The sequence below is a fragment of the Rattus rattus genome, chromosome 1 (assembly GCF_011064425.1).
Source record: "Rattus rattus isolate New Zealand chromosome 1, Rrattus_CSIRO_v1, whole genome shotgun sequence".
In the NCBI taxonomy this organism is placed as follows: domain Eukaryota; kingdom Metazoa; phylum Chordata; class Mammalia; order Rodentia; family Muridae; genus Rattus; species Rattus rattus.
In genome coordinates this window covers 218775881-218790876 of record NC_046154.1, presented here as the reverse complement: position 1 = coordinate 218790876, position 14996 = coordinate 218775881, and the positions used below count along the sequence as shown (strand labels likewise).

Sequence of the window (14996 nt, the reverse complement as noted above, 5' to 3'; positions counted from 1 at the left end):
CTGTTACTCATGCCTGCTGGGAGAGGGACAGTTTTCTCTAGTAAATAGTCAGTGTATCAACCACTCCAGGACAATCCATAGCATCCTGAGAAGTTAATTAACATATAATGGACTGCACAGGTTTGCTTGTTTGTTTTGGTGTGTTTTAGTTGGGTTATAGCTTAGCAAGTATTTTGTTTTGTTTTGTGGTATGGTTTTATTTTATTTTCTTGGTTTGGAAGCTTTTCTTGCTTTTGTTTTGTTTGTTTGTTTGTTTGTTGTTTTTGTTTTTGTTTTTGTTTTTTGTTTTTTTGTTTTTTGAGAAAGAGCTTAAAGTTAGGTAGGTAGAAGTGGCGCCATCTGGAAGGACATAGGGGAGGGAAAGATGCCCAGCTCTGCATGGCCTTAGTAGGAACAGAATTGTCCCTGCCAGCCGGGACCCAGTTATTCAGGGTCCCGAAGAGGCTTTCTACCTGTGGGCCAAATGAGGGTGAAGAGAAGAAGGAGACCAAGCAAGATTCTATTGTCAAGGTCTCATTTATTGAGAGAAATGTACAGTATTTAAAGCTCTGAGGCAGGAATAGAAGCGGGAACTGAAGCTTAGGGTCGGGGAGTTTGGGAAGTGCCCAAGGATATAAGGTGAATCACTACACTGCAAGATATCCTCCTATAACAAAAAGGCAACAGTCTTCCGGGTACATGTTCTTTGAAAAGGTCGAACCCTTCTCAGGAATCTGCTCAGGGATATCCGGTGTTTTGCTCAGGCTGAAACATCCTGTCATTGCTCCCAGGGTCTTCCTGGGAGAGGCTTTAGTTAAACAATCACATGTCTGTATGGCAGTCATTTCAAGGTTGAACCTCTGTGGCCGTGCAGCCCAGAGTCACGTAGCCACCTTGAGCTATGCAGTCACAAAGCAGCCAGGCCCAAATCCAATATGGCTCACTACACAGAATGACATGGTTCCTACCCTTGGGACAGGGGCACCATGTGAGGTTAAAGGCTTGTTTGTGTGATAATGTACATATTTTTTGGAACCAGAACTAAGGAATACCCTCCCTGTTGATGTTAATGACTCCTTGATAATTAGAATCTTCATGAGTCCAGAAGTTGAAGGTGCGGCTATGTCTCAACAAAATGGTAAACCCTCCTACCTTCGGGACAGCCCTCAAGACTATGGGAAAGAATTCTAAGTACATGAATTTGGACATATGTAATTTCTCAACTATGCAAAAAAACAAGGATATAATATGAATTAAAAGAAGGGCTTCATGAATCTAAAGGAACAAAAGTGACTGTATTATAAGCCAACTTCTTAGACACTTACTGAGGACGAAAGTAAAGAGATTTAGGGAGTGGTGATCTTGAGAGCTCTCACCCAGATAACTTCTTTGTTTATGCTTACAAAGGCACCTAGATTCCTGAGTTCAGGGTCAACCTAGGACAGAGCAAGTTTAGTTGTGATAGGAATGCCAATTTCAGGACAGGGACCCACTCAACTAGCGTATTGTCCTTACCAAGCTCAGACACTATTGCTGATGCAAGAAGGGCCACCCACCCTTCCTGAAATTCTAACCCAGAATTGCTCCTGTTTAAAGGAAATATAGGAAGGGCAGAGCAGAGACTGAAGGAAAGGCCATCCAGAGACTGCTTCACCTGGGGGTCTATCCCATATCCAACCACCAAATCCAGAAACTATTGGTGATGCCAAAAAGTACTTGCTGACACGAGCCTGATACAGATGTCTCCTGAGAGGCTCAGCCAGAGCCATGCCGATACAGATGGGGATGCTTGCAGCCAACCACTGGACAGAGCAGAGGGACGCCAATGGAGCGGTTTGGGGAAGGACTGAAGGAGCTGAAGGAGTTCCCCACAGGAAGAACAACAATATCAACCAACCAGACCCCCCTGAGCTCTCTGGGACTAAACCACCAACCAAAGAGAACACATGAAGGGACCCATGGCTCTAGCTGCATATGTAGCAAAGGATGGCCTTGACTGGCATTACAGGGAGGGGAGGTCCTTGGTCCTGTGAAGGCTTGATGCCTGAATGTACAGGAATGCTAGGGTGGTAGGGTGGGAGTGGGTCGGTTGGTGGATGGGGGAACACCCTTGTGGAGGCAGCAGGAGAGGGGTTTTCAGGGAGGAAACAGGGAAGGGGAATAATATTTGAAATGTAAATAGACAAAATAATAAAAAAAATTTTAAAAGGCAGAAAGATATCTGAATATTTTTGCAATGTAAGGGAAAAAAATGTATGCTCACTGTCTCCTAAGGAGCACAGGGCTGGAGTCAGAGGATGCTGACTCATAAGATAATCAAAAGGAAACCTGGAATAAAGAACTAGATTGGTATGTCAAATAAAAGACTGGACTTGTGTTCTGTAGGAGATGAATTATCCAGAGAATATTTTAGGACAAAAAGAGAGAACTACTTGAAGAATTGAGACACACACACACACACACACACACACACACACACACACACGGAAGCAGGACATTGACAGATCTCTTAGAATAGCAAGCAAGCAGAATATATGAATCTCCAGACAAAGCAAACATAGAGAGAAGTGGACTGGAAAAGCTGTATCAGGCAGATCTCGTTGGTCCCAGACACTCCTTTCTCAGAATCTCCTCCATGCTGAGGCTGGTACTTGGCAGGAAAAATATAACCAATACATATAAATATAACTGTTTTAAATAATAAAAAATAAGAAAAACAATTTATAAAAAAGACATTACATTCAGTAACTATTGCAATAGATGAAAATGGACCCCAGTATATGACGGGGGTCACTTCTCACTATAGCAGAGAGAAATGGTGATTTGTAGCATAGAGAAGACTAGGGTTCAGAGGGAAAGTCAATGGTAGATGGAAACAGGAACGTCAGGATGAAGGTGATAGCATGGTCAGGTACCAAGGATGAAGTATGAGCAGTCTAACAGATATTAAAGATAAGCTTTTCCCTAAAAGAACTCAGTGAGATCTTTGTTCCAACTGTGCCCTTCAGCCCTGAGGAGGATGGATGCCAATGTTGAAGCTTAGAGGACTCAAAGGAGACTGACTAATGCTTAGTGGAGGAGAGCACTTGCCAATATCTGAGTACAGCTAAGTAATAAATAGAAAGGAGTAAGGCACAGACTTTCACTCTGATGAAGCCTTCTTATGCCTTTTTGGTATACTTTTATTCAAAATGGGAACAAAAACAGTAATTATGGGAAGGGCAGAAAGTGTCTGAACACTTTTTGTTAACATTTATTAATCTTGAAAAACTTCAGAATAAAAATGGAGTCTTTTGTATTAAGACTAACAAAAATATAAATGCTAGGTGGTTGTAAAGAATGGTTTTCACCCACAATTGTCTAACAGAAATTATCAGAAAAGACATTCTTAAGACCAAAACTTTGTACAAAGGTTATCTCCCCCACCCTCTTCTGTCTCTCTCTGTCTCTCTTTGTCCCTGTCTCTCTCGAGCACATGCTCACGCGCACACACACACACACACACACACACACACACACACACAAATACACACATGTGCACATATTCATGCACATATACTTCTGCAAAGACATCTCCCAGCAACTGCCTGTTCGGCCTCAGACTGCTGCCACCTTTGCTATGAATCTTTGTAGCTAAGAACCATTTTTAAAAATTATTTTACATAATCTCCCTATGTTCATATTTAAACCCTCCCTTGCTCCTGGAATATGCTCATAATTTATTTGGCACAGAGGTTTTCATTGAAATTCTGTTTTATTTCCATATACACATCAATATTCTTTTGAGAATCTGTCTCTGTCTGAGAGAGTATGATGTATCACCTCTCTGAATAGGGTTTCTAAGAGTATTTTACTTTAGGAGTTCTGTTTACCCTATTGCTGAGCAGGAAAGTATGAAACCAAATCGCATCTAATTTTTCTTCTGGCTGATTATCTATCCTTATATTTCTGGTAAGGAGCATTATGTCAGTGGGAGATAAGGTCTATCAAACTTTCATTATTATCCCCATAAAATACTGCTTTACTTACTATCAGTTAGTGGCATCATTAACCAATAAAGAGAAAAAGATGAACAGAAGTATAGAGAGAGGAGAAAATACTCGGAGACCTAAAACATTCAATACTCTGGTTCCAATATTCCTATACCCAGTGCATTTCTCAAGTTGTTGAGATACACCAATATTCTCATAATCAATTTCCCATTTTCATTTTGCTATGTTGGTACTTGGCAGCAAGTATTCCAGGCTAAGGTATTTGCAGATCTACTAGATAACAGGGAGAGGAAAGGGCTTTTAAAACAAACAAACAAACAAACAACTTTTTATTGGTTCCTTGTGAACTTCAAATTGTCATCTAATCTCACTCATCTCCCCCTCCCTTCCTACCTAACCTCCACTCCACCCTTGTAACCTCCCTCCCAATAAAGAAAAAAAGATCTCATTGTGGAAGCTGTCCTGTGTCACAGTGTGTCCCCCAGTGTATCCTTTTGTCCATACTTCTTTGTTTGCAAATGTTCATTGCAATGACTGGTACAGGCCTCTGGCTTCTGCTGCTCTATGGATACTAGAACCTCACTAGAAATAGGCTAGGATATTCTGTTGTTGCATCATGGAGAACCTGCTGTTGGGTCTGTAGCACCACCCATTCATGCACTGTAGCAGTTCATCAATGGGGTAAATGTTGGGGTGGGCCAATTCAAAACTCCCTGAGAGGGAGCTGAGATGCTCAGCCCACCAGCTATCTCACTGTCATGCCCTCAGGGCTGGTTCATCTGCTACCAGGGCCAGCTCTACCCTGCTGCCCAGGTGAGATGCAAGGCCAGCTCTCCAGCTCCGATGACCTTGAGACCAATTCTCCTGTCTGCCATTGGTGGCAAGGAGCAAAAGCATCTCTCTCTCTCTCTCTCTCTCTCTCTCTCTCTCTCTCTCTCTCTCTCTCTCTCTCTCTCTCTCTCTCTCTCTCTCTCTCTCTCCCCTTCCTCCCCTCCTCTCTTTAGGTCATGTCACCACATGGCAGACAAGTTGCTCTCCCATGTTCATATCTTCACTGAGCTGCTCAGGTGAAATTCAGGGCTTGCTCTCCCAAGAACTGCAGAAGGTGAGTGGAAGGCAGGGACAGCTCTCCTGCTTTAGTAACCCTATCTGGGACAACTTTCTTGACAGACATTAGTGGTTAAGGCCAAAGGGAGGGTATCTCTCTCTCAGTGATGCCACTACATATCAGACAAGATATGGGCCAGATCTCCCACACTCTCCTATTGTGCTGCCTAGGCAAGGTACAGGGTCTATTTTCCCAAGTTGTGTAGGTAGTAAGGGGCAAAGCCAGCTCTCCTGCTCTCCTTACTCGAAGACCAGGTCTCCCACCTGCCACAGGTGGTGAAGGGCAAGAGGGGAGGAGGGCATCTCTTCCTCATCCATGTCACCTCACAGGAAAGGAGTGGTAGGGCCAGCTCTCCCATTCTTATATAGATAGCAGGGCTGGAACTTACCAGCCACTCCCACAAGGTGAAGAGCAGCTCTCTCAAGTACCACAGCTGGCTAGGGGCAGTGTCAGCTCTCCAGCTCTCATACCCCTAGGTTGAGATGCCCAGGTGAGGAGTAAGGTCAGTTCTGCACAGCCCTCAGACATTTATCTATCCCCAAGCATCAGGTCAGACCAGCGATGTCTGCATGGCCCATGGTGGTAACAGAACCCTGTTGTTTCAGGCCATGTCCCCAGACATGGCCCCCAGTAGCATCACAGGTCAGGACCCCACTATGGTCCCAGGCAGCATCACTGGCCACTCCCATCAGCCTGTTCCTCACTACCTTCAAATCTCGTTCTGCCTCTCTTCATTGTGCCCATGTCCTTCTGTTTCTTCTTCTTTTCTCTTTACCATCTACTTGATCCTCTTAGAAGTGCTTGGAGTCTCAAATGAGTGTCAGGGGTTGTCTCGGGAATGGTCTCAGAAGTGCTATGCCTCTATGATTGTGCATTATGGCTCTGGGCACGGGTTCTCTTGGGCATGGTCTGGCCAGTAGTCCTATGTGGTTCCCGACTGGTGGTTGTCTCAGGCTAGCTCCCTGTCCAAGGCTCCTGGCAGAGGATTATCTCAGGATATCAATCACTCAGATTTTCATAGGTCAGAACACTGGTAGACATAGCCTCTCTCCTCTCTGCTATCTACTTAACATGTGATATAGAAGTCACACCTACCAAGTTTCTAAAGGCAGGGGACCTTTTAAAAGCTGGTCTCAAAACAAACAAGATTAGAACACAATATTGTCACTGAATAGATGATGAATAAGACTCCTTTTTCTTATGGAACATTTTCAAACAGAAGAGAGAATGTGGATCTTTTTCTTTAAGGACTATTTCTCACTAAAAAGTTTTAAAATAGATTTATCATAAATAGCTCTCAAACTTTCCCTCACCCTCCATTTTATTAAATATATCTGGCATATATCCTTTCAAGTTATAACAAAGATGTTTAAGTGAAGAAATCATGTCTATTGGCCCTTCCTTATTCTGGCTAATAATTTGGCATTTATAAGTCATACAGTTATTTACATCTTTCAATAAGGATAAAAGTGTGTGAGTCATAGTGCACATGTCTTATTTTTAAAAGCCAAACTTAAAAAAATGACACCTGTCCAAAGCAATTAAAACTGATAGAGATAAATACAATATAAAACACCTCTTAGTATTGATCAGTGGGCTGCCAAGTGATACACCAGATTACAAACAATATTATGTATACTTAAACCACTTCAAGTTGGCTTTTTATAGTTCTTTATTGCCTAATGTAAAGTACTGCGTAGTATGTACCTTTTATTTTCAAAGCCAAATAAATTCTTTTCTATTTATAAGTGCTTTGTTAAAGTCTGTTGAATGAAGGGGGGGGAATCTCAAGCTCCTTGTTTGATTTATGTCAAGATTACAGTCATTATCACTCTAATAATCGAGATCATTTGGAACAGAACCTACAATTGCTATTTTAAGCAAGGGGATTTGAAGCAGGGGAATAGTAGTAGGAAGTATCTGTGCACCCAGAGGACCATCTGACCTAAGTCTAGGGATATTGACTCCCACAGGAAACAGTGCAGCCACTGGCCCACAGAGTCGGACAAAGGAGCCAATTTGAGCTGTCATGTATCTCCAGCAGAGACTTTAGTACTTAGTGGCTCCAAGGTGATGATCAGAGTTTTAAAGATGAGAGCTTCAAGACTAGCAGCTTTTTCTTTCTTTAAGGGGCCATAGTAAGGTCAATTCAATTCAGGTAGTACCAGAAGAATCAAGAAGTGAGGCCAGGTGTTGTCACTGAAGCAGCAGTAGGTCAAGTGGGGAAAGATACATTGACTAATTTTCAGAAGCAAGTGTAAGGCTAGGGCTATAACTTAGTGGTGGAGTGCTTGCTCAGCATGGATGAGGTCGTAGGTTCAATCTTAATCCTACCCGAAAAAAAAAAAAATGGAAGGAAAGAAAATAGCGCATGTTGGTGCACTCTGAACAGAAATAAGGCCTAAGTGGCACATGCAGAATTCAGTCTGAATCCTTGTGGGACACTTCGTGGTTTAAATCATCACCTGGAGAGCTACATCTAAGGTACAAGGACAGGCTATTGTCACTGCTGATCTGGACAGGACTGACTAGCAGCTCAGTCCTACTAAATATTACAGAAGATTTCTGTGACTCTGGCTTTTTTGGCTTGTCTGGTTACTATCGACAGATAATAAACTGCCTTAACACTTGGTAGTTCAAAACAATGACTGTTCTATAACTCTCATAGATTCTGAAGATTCTTTCAGTCAGTCTGAAGTAGAGATGACATGCTTCCATCCAGTATCTGGAACCTAAATGGGAAGGACATAGAGGCTAGAGGCTAGGGAGACTCAGCAGTTGGACTCTAACATCAGCTGGTTCCTCAGCTGGTTTGATCAAAACCTATGATCCTGACCAGAGTGTCTGAACATGTCTTCTTCTCATGGCCTGGCTTCTGTGTAAACTACTGGTCTTAGGCTAGAGTTGTATGTCTTCAATCACCCAATTCTTCTATAGTGGTGCAGTTCTCCAACATCAATTTTATCTGTGAATCTGGCAGATTTGTCACTTATGGGTCAGTCTTTGAAGTCAAGTGTCTTTTCTACTATATGCTACCATAACTGAAATAGCCACAGACTTACTTTGTTTCAAGGTGCAGAGACTCCTTCCTGGTTGGATGTGTCATGATCATGTGAAAGAGCTTATGCCCGTAAGCAGGTATCATCTGCAGGGATAAAATATTTTTAAAATACTTATCTCAAAAGTATTTTGAATATACAGAGATAGAGTCTTTCTGAGAGAAGGACTAGATGGTATGACAGAAAGTGTCTTACATGTGCCATTGAGACCAGAGGTTAGACCTTAGAAAATAGATTATTTTTATTCTTGCTGTTGAATTATAATTTCTTAAACATTTTACAAGTGCATGATACTTAACAGACTTAAAAATGTAAGATCCTTTGATCTTCACTCACTATTGCACCAATATGTGTACCCGCTATGATAGGACTTCTATTCTTAAAAGAATAGAAGTTTTAAACAAAGCAGAAATAGAAGTATAGGAGAAACCAACATAAACATTTATGATTAGATGTAGTGAATGTTATAATTTACAGCCTGCATATTTATTGCTGTAACATAACCTGGATACTTCTTTACCCAGTTGGGACAACTTCTGTGAGTTCTGGAAAAATAGTGTGTCTGAGCGAAGGGAATTCGTCCACTTGTATACATACATATATATGTACACATACATATATGCATGTGTACATATATATGTATTATATTACATATATACATGAATTTACAGGTAAAAACCTTGAAGTACTGTTGAACTTTGTCTTAGATGCCTCAGATTCTTATTCATACCTGTCTCAATGTGTCAGGTTTTTAATGTTTACCATTGGGAAAACAAATGACTATCTAGAAGAAGTAGACATAACTTTCTCTTTGAATGAGTTAAATGTATGGGAATATACACTAATATTTTGTCTTGTTTTCTTTACATGTATTTGAGACATAAGAGGTGCCTACTAAAAACATTAGAGCTATTTTATTAGGCAAATGTTAGAATTCCAAAGAATATTAAAGTTTTTATAGAAAAGTAAAAGATTAGATTTTAAAATTTATTACAAAATAAATGAAAGTATCTTACTGAAAAGGGTAAGTCAAAGTTAAGCACTAAATAATCAGTGGTATATCACATAGCCATTTTCTTTGAAATTGCTTCTTTTCTTATCATTATGAATTGGTAACAATGAGTTATGTATTTTAAAAGGACAGAAAATGAGAAACTATATATTTCCTTTGTGTAATGTATTTTCTATTTCTCCACACTTAAGTGATTTCCATGGAATTGCCATGATATCAAAATATTAAGGTAAAATAGAGTAATATAAAATGGCAGTAGGAAATCAACTATAAAATAGAAACTATTGTTAATGCCTATTCATATAAGGAAGGCACTATATATTCAAATTGATACTAAGTAATGATAGATAAGGGGTTGCTTGTATGATGCCAGGGGAAAATTACATATTCTTTTTTAAGAAGCCTAATTTATCTTAATTATGGTCATTGTCATTTTTGTACTTTTATTGGTTAGATAATACAAAAAGGAATTAAGGCTAGCAACATTAGTTTTTCAATGAAACTTAATACTCCCTTTATGTTCTCTCTGTCTGCTCTTTCTTATCCAGTAAAACTTCCCAAAGAAGTAAATAATAATTGCTTTTTTTTTTTACTTTTTAAAAATCTCCTCCTACACTGCTTCCTTGTTTCTCTTAGCAACCTGCTGAACAGCCTCTTCCTAAGATGTCAATTATATCCTAGTCCACAAGCCAGATATTAGGTTTCAACTTCCACTCCCCATGATTCTTGGTACTTCACAGCATGCCACGAACATCTTTTCTGTCTTGCTTTCTATGACACTATTATCTCCTTTTCTTTCTCACCTCTATAGATATTTATTCTTGGTCTTCTTGGTTGTAATATTTTCTTGTACACGGTATCCTGCCTTTTCTAAAACAGATGTATAATTCACATAGAATGTGTTTTGCAATTTTAAAGGGCCACTGGCTTTTAAGTACTCAAGAGGTTGTGTGGTTTAGTTTGACTTTTGTTGCTATATATGAATGTCACATACTATTCGATAAAAAGGAATAGATACTTACCTAGCTCACAGTTCTGGAGATTGGGAAACCACATGTGTGGTTCCCACATCCCTTTGACAGGCAATTACATATAGAAAGGACAGCCAATCTTATAGAGTTAGACAGGCTTTACATCATAACACAACTACTGCCTAGGAGCTCCTATGCACAGACTGTGGGATGAACTAACCACTTTTTAGAAGCACTAACTCTACGTACCTTTAATATGTTATTTTGAAGAGAAAGATGGACAAACATGAATTCTTAGAAGCAAGTACTCGAATCCGAATTGTGCAGTCATCACTATCTTATCCCATTCTAGTTCATCATCCCTCAAGGACACTTGTACTCATAATCAGTCATACTCCATTCCCACTGCTGTTTTCTAGTGACCCCAAAGGCATTTCCGATAAAGGGATCCATTGATTCTTCACTTACCAAATGTTTTCAAGGCTTATCTGTGCTATAGCACATAGCAACACTTCTTGTTTTATAGACAAATTAAGAGAGCCTGAAAAAAATATGATGGGAATGAATAGGGAGTTCAATATGAGTGTAACTGAGATCCCAGAAGAAGGCTGAATAAAGTGAGAATAAAACTTCAGCTATAACCTTTACAAATTTGCTGAATAAGGTTAAAGTACAAATCCAAAAATCTCAAGAAACTAGCAGAACACATATAAAATGAATATCTAGAGTTAAAGCTGCAAATATCAAATATAAAAATCAATCTTGGAAGTAACCAGAAGAGGCAGCAATTTTACAAACAGAAAAATTACGTTATGTTAATTACCAGGAACAAATAATATCTTGTACAACCTTAAATAGTGGATTAAAATAAAGAAACATGATTTAAAGACTGAAAGAATTGCCACTGAATTTATACTATAATACACAACAGAATACTAAATTATACTTTAGAAAGTTCTTCATGTAAATGAAGCTTTTTTTCCAGATGGCAATGAAAGCACTATAACAACAAAAGGAAAATGTCATGAATGATAAACTGATATATAGCTACTTATAAATCTATTTGCATTCTCTTTTATCTGAATTTCTCCAAGAAAATAGGATATTTGAAAACAAAAGTTATAATGCTAATTCTGGCCAGGGAAGCAGATCAGTGCCTTGTTTAGCCATCATAGAGAAGCTTCCTCTTGCAGTAGATGGGATCAAATACAGAGACCTACATGTAGACGTTACACAGAGAGAGACCTTGGAATACTCAGCCCTGAAGGGATGTCTTCATACCATCCCTTCCCTCGTGTGTGTGTGTGTGTGTGTGTGTGTGTGTGTGTGTGTGTGTGTAAAGGAACCCTGTAGAAGAGGAGGCACATATGAGCTCACAGAGATGGAGACAGCAGGTATAAGGCCTGCACAGGACTGTATCAGATGGGATCACAGAGCTGAAAGGAGAAGTAAACATGCTCCCATCTCTAATCCAGAAGGTACCTATGACTGATAATCACTTGCAAATGAAAACCTAGTTTCTTTCAAGGGAATATGATTGGGGAAGCAAACTACTCTTAAGGATAAGCTGCATGGCCATCAGTAGGTGGTCAATAGAAAATAAACACAACAGCATCTTTGGATGTTCCTTGTCTCACAACGTCCTGTCAGGACTTTTTCCTTTCTTTAAAAAACTTACCTTTTGTCTTGTTTACATATTCATTCTCTCTCCCTCTCTCTCCCTCTTTCCCTCACGCCCCCTTCTGACTCTCTCCCCCTACAGGTATTTTGAGTATATACCATGACTTCCAGTTTAATGTTCTTATGGGATTCCAGAGGGCGTGAACAAGGGGGTCTCTGCATGTATATCTGTCTCTTGTTCTTTTTCTTGAGCTCTTTTCCTTCTCTTTGTTTTGGCCTGTTCCAATATGTTAGCTTTTTATTTTTATTATGTTTATCCTGTTACATTACTGTTCTCTAGAAGCCTGTTTGTTTTTAATAAAAGACAGAAAGGGGTAGATTTGGATGGAAGGAGAGGTGGGGAGGAACTGAGAGGAATAGAGGGAGTGGAAACTGTAATCACACATATTATGTGAGAAAAGCATCTACTTTCACTAAACAGAAAAAGAAAAAGCATAATACAGTTCTGTAGGTTTTATACTCAATCACATCTATCTGCATTGACATCTACATTGATATCTTCTGTCTATATCTACATAGACATACGTGGAGAGGGGAGAGAGAGAGAGAGAGAGAGAGAGAGAGAGAGAGAGAGAGAGAGAGAGAGAGAGAGAGAGAGACCTGGGGAGTAAGGTTGGGGGAGTACATGAAGTCATGCTGTTCTAAGTTCTTTACATTTCACCAAAGTACTTGGAGTATCTAAAGAAACAAACTGTAACTTACAGAGTAGATAAAGAAAAATGCACAAAGATCAAGGGGACCTGAGCGTCTTGAAGAGGTGCTTAATTCTGAATTAGAACATGGAAACTACAAGATGAGGATGGTACCAGAAGGTAAAAAAAATCATTCAAAACATTATGGACAGCTATGGGAAATGGAGCACATTTTAGTAATATAACAAAATGTTACTTTAACATTTCTAAGTCCTTGAGCATAGTACTCCACAATACATACATACATACATACATACATACATACATGCATACATACATACATACATAAACAGGAGAGAGTTCCACTGCAAAAGCAATGAACCAATCTCAAGGTTCTTATTTGCCAGAGAGAACAATGTGAACAACTATAGTTACAAGATTAGTACTCGATGAATCAAACAAAGCTCATGCTGGTGTAAGTATGTATTTTTAATAGTGATTAATAAGAAGGAATATCTATTTTTATAAAATAATCCTAGTTGATAAATGTAGGCAGAATAAAAGCATACAGCAGTTCTGTGGTATACATTCAAATAACAAACAGTTCAACCTAAATAAGAGGAAAAAAAGAAAATTCTTTAATTAAGGGACATTACACAAAATAATTAATACTTTTGAAATATGTCAAGGCAAGAACTATCATAGACTTTTCATGTCTTTGTCCTAATGTCTTTTATCTACCTTGAATTTATTAAATCATTGACAACTCCGTAGTCATATCAGTAAAACTAAACCTGTCTCTTTCAGAAACTGATGGAAAAAGAGTGGAGACCGCTTGCTGGATCACTGTGCAGTGGCTGCTATGAAATCTTTTAAAGACAATTCCACTCTATGTTTTATTTTTCTCGGGACCTATTCATTCTAATTTTATCAACAGAGGCAGCTGAGAATTATTTTGTGGTAGACTCATCAAGTCTTGGTGGCCTTGTTGACATTTGATTAGAACTATGGGAGGAGTAAGCATGGCAGTTAGCATGAAACGTGAAGTAGCAGGAAACATTAAAAACTGCCCATGTGCTCCAGTGTGTATGAGGGAGTTTTGTTAGCATTTATTGACACTTCACTTACAAGAGCAGGTGAGGTGGTACAGGATGTTGAGGCTTGAGGTTTAAGTTTTCCTTTTAAAGTTCGTTTTCTAAGCATACAAAGGAGTTTACTTAAACGTGACATTTTCACATACTTTATGTGTGCATTGTTTTTGTGTTTATGTAAGTGTAATACACATGGGTGTATAGAAGAAGGGTGCACAAACTCATAAAGACACATGCAAAGAAGAGGAAGACACCACATGCCTTGTTCTGTCACTTTCTGCTTTATTCTTTAAGACAAGTCCCTCTCTTATCTTGAAGCTTGTAGATTATATCAGGCTAGGAGATTAATAAACTGTAATAATTGTGCTTCTACATGCACAGTGTTGGTGTTATAGGCACACATAGCCATGGCCAGATTTTACAGGAGTGTTGGGGATCTGAACTCACGTCCTCACACTTGAGGTTTTTCTCTCACCTATCAGAGCCATCTTTACAGACCGTCGGTATGCCTTTTGAAAACAATTATCCCACTTTAGCCCTTAAAGTGTTAGCCATTTAACACTTTTTGTATCTTCATATATAGAGCAAATTCCTGTATATTTAAAAGTAAACTACTCTTTCACTAATTGAAGGATAGCAGAGGGGGTAGATGGGAGAGATTGGAAGGAGGAAGGGAAGTAGAAATGTTGTATTATTTTATAATCTAAAAAATGTAAAAGGATATTATTCCACATAGGAAAGTCTATACCAGAATAGAGTCCTATTTACATCACTAACATAATCTTATGATATAGATTTTACCTGTATGCTGAGTTCACTCTAAGTAACGTTCAGAGATTATCCATGTTTCTTACAAATGATAAAGCTTTGTGTGAATAAATTTGAGAGGAATTAAACAAAAACTGCCACCAACTCTTGTGGAAAACCTACCGGTTTTCTTGCATGGTGATACATTTAAATATTTAGTCAAACTACCATTTGAGTATTGGCTTCAAAGAATAGGTCCAATATTAGTGCATTTACAAAACAGTGGATTGAAAAATTCCACTAAGGATAGGCATGTTTTGCCTGGGGTGGCCAGATAGAAGAGAGACATCTAAGCTGACCCCATAGTAAATACCACTGTCCACACCAGATGTCTATTTTATTTCCCCTTCTCAGTGAAATTCAAGTATTCTCCCTTGGATATTACTTGTTACTTAGTTTTTTTGGGTCTGTGGATTGCAGCATGGTTATTCTGTACCTTAGGGCCAACATCCACTTATAAGTGAGTACATATTGTGTTTGGCTGTCTGCATCTGGGTTACCTCACTCAGAATATTTTCTAGTTCCATTCTTTTTCTGGAAAATTTCATGATGTCTTGTTTTGAATAGCTGAGTAATGGTGTATTGTATGAGAGCACCATTTATTTGAATGCAGTATCACTTGAGTTTTTTTATCTTAGCCATTTTGACTGGTATAAGATAGAATC

At 39.1% G+C, this 14996-nt stretch overlaps 1 protein-coding gene and 1 non-coding gene across 2 annotated transcripts in view; both read right to left on the bottom strand.

The window, feature by feature from the left end:
• The window catches only part of Emc2 (ER membrane protein complex subunit 2), an 894248-nt gene that overhangs the window by 147250 nt on the left and 732002 nt on the right, over positions 1 to 14996 (bottom strand). The window lies entirely within an intron of this gene.
• On the bottom strand, positions 6067 to 6192 carry LOC116890582. Its single transcript, XR_004386744.1, has one exon. It is a non-coding gene; the product is annotated as a small nucleolar RNA SNORA17 (small nucleolar RNA).